General features: G+C 35.3%; 1 long non-coding RNA gene across 1 annotated transcript; it reads right to left on the bottom strand.

The window, feature by feature from the left end:
• Positions 1 to 695: 695 nt before the first annotated feature.
• On the bottom strand, positions 696 to 1,765 carry LOC125787240 (uncharacterized). Its single transcript, XR_007429157.1, has 2 exons — positions 1,334 to 1,765; positions 696 to 867 (listed from the first exon to the last, which is right to left on the bottom strand). It is a non-coding gene; the product is annotated as an uncharacterized LOC125787240 (long non-coding RNA).
• Positions 1,766 to 2,197: the final 432 nt, after the last annotated feature.

Here is a 2,197-nt window from a genome sequence, read left to right as displayed (position 1 = left end):
GTTATTTGGTTTGCCAGGTGGCAGGCGGTGTTCATTTCAACAACAAATAACAGTTTTACAATCCTCAGAGATTCTATGGGGTCTGAATTTTCTAAAGCTGCCCTCTCTGTTATCTTAGCATTCAGCTAGTGGCTTGTAGCTTTAGCCTTATTTTTTTTTACACTAAAATGTCCGCTATGGTTTGAATTCTCTCCACAGCTTTTATTTTTGTATTTCACTTTCTACCTTGAAAATTCTGTAGTTGTTTTTCTCCAGTTTTCTCCTTTATTCTCAATCTATGGCAAAAAAAAATATATAATTCTCAAAGAATTAGGCCCACACTGACCTTGCTGCATTATGGGTTGGGTCATTAAGATTTTTTTCATACCTCAAAGTCTGGAGCAGATTTTGCACCGAGGTTTATGTCTGTTACGTTTTAAACATTTGGTTCGGTTAGTTTTGTTGGGTTTTACACTACAGCTTTTTAAATGGAAGAACTTTTTTTCATCCTGTCATCAACTGTGGGCTGAGTCTCTCTACACTTACTTCTCATTGGTTTGTAGAATGTTGGCTATCAAATCAAATTTAATTTATTCATAGAGCTTTTTACAACTGAAGCTTTATGTAACAGTATGTAAATCACTTGGCCTTGGCTATAGAAATAACCCAGTAAAGTACACTGCTACAGTAAAATGATTCACTTCTGAGCAAAGAGACAAGTTTCCAAAACAATTAATTTATTTTCCACACAAAATAGAAATCTCATTCACATTTATTTTTACTTTCATTAAAACATTGGTACCAAATCAAGAATATAGTTATTCAATTAAAACACAGGGCTCTTTATGCAACTGAACACCACTGCTTAAATCCACACATCCAAGGGGCCTGGAGATAAACAGGTAGACAAGAGAGAAAGGGAAATTTAACACCCAAAAATCTGATTAGTCACACGTGTTTATAAATACCAACAAAAGATCTCACAGCTTAAAACCTCACACTTTAAAAAGTGACAAAAGTATTTCCCTAATTGTTAATCTTAGGTCCAACCAGGCTTCCAAGAACCACTAGCAAAAGTACTTAATACAGCCCATAAAGTCTCTAGTTTAGTCTACTGAGCAAAACATTATACAAAATAATATTAATCAAAAGAAACAAATAAAACAGAAACAAACAAACCAATATACTCAAAATAAACCAAAACGATCTCAAAACAAATCAAAATAAAACAGAATAATTACAAAACAGCAGCTAGCTAGAGGTCAGCCCTACTAAAAGAATGAAATTGAAAACTGTTAAGAGACTTACAATATCACTTACAATATCTTGAACAAAAACAAGAACTAGTTTTTACCTTAAAACCCGAATGGCTGGGCCTACCGTACATAAAATCAAGGCAATAGTCAGGAACTGATCCTAATAAAACAAACAGTCATTAAACACCAAAGATAAGAAATACTAACACATTAGCTTTTAATCAAGTACTTAAAAACAGTAATAATTACCTTAAAAGCATGAACAGCATTGGCTTCAAACAGGAGCTTCCAGCAGCAGCTAGAGGGGCAAATCAGAAATGGAGAGCAAGGGTGCATGTGTTGTCTGCTTTAAGGAGGCCAAAGGGGCTAATTAACAGGGCCTAAACCAATCAGAGCATGGAGGAAACCATTTTGCTAATTAGCCACTACATGAAGGGGGAAAAACAGCAACAATAAGCCTAACCAGGAAGAGACAAAATGGCCGCTCCAGGAAGTGGAACACAGCAAAAAGCAAAATAAAGGTCCATGCCATCACATTTACAAAAATAGAAGTGGTAAGCAGGACAGAAAATCAGACAAAACTAGAATATCTTTAAAAATGTACTTTTATTTCAGTGATTCAGTTCAAAAATGTGAAACTCATATATTATATAGATGTATCAAAAACAGAGTAAACAATTTTAAGTGTTTATTTCTATTATTGTTGATGACTTATGGCTTACAGACAGTGAAAACCCAAAACTCTCATTGTTTCTTAGACACTAAGACTTGCTGTCTTGGTCACAGATGCGTCAGCAAGACGTGCAGCAACAATTTGTCCTCTTTTGAACTCTGGTATGTCACCCATAATGTTGTGTGCACTGCAGTATTTAGAGCAGAACTGTGCTCTTACCCTGCTAATTGAACCTTCACACTCTGCTCCTACTGGTGCAATGTGCAATTAATGAAGATTGACCACCAGG

This window comes from Astyanax mexicanus, chromosome 23 (genome assembly GCF_023375975.1).
Source record: "Astyanax mexicanus isolate ESR-SI-001 chromosome 23, AstMex3_surface, whole genome shotgun sequence".
NCBI lineage: Eukaryota > Metazoa > Chordata > Actinopteri > Characiformes > Acestrorhamphidae > Astyanax > Astyanax mexicanus.
The sequence above is the reverse complement of the archived record's forward strand: the minus strand, read 5'-3'. Positions and strand labels throughout refer to the sequence as shown.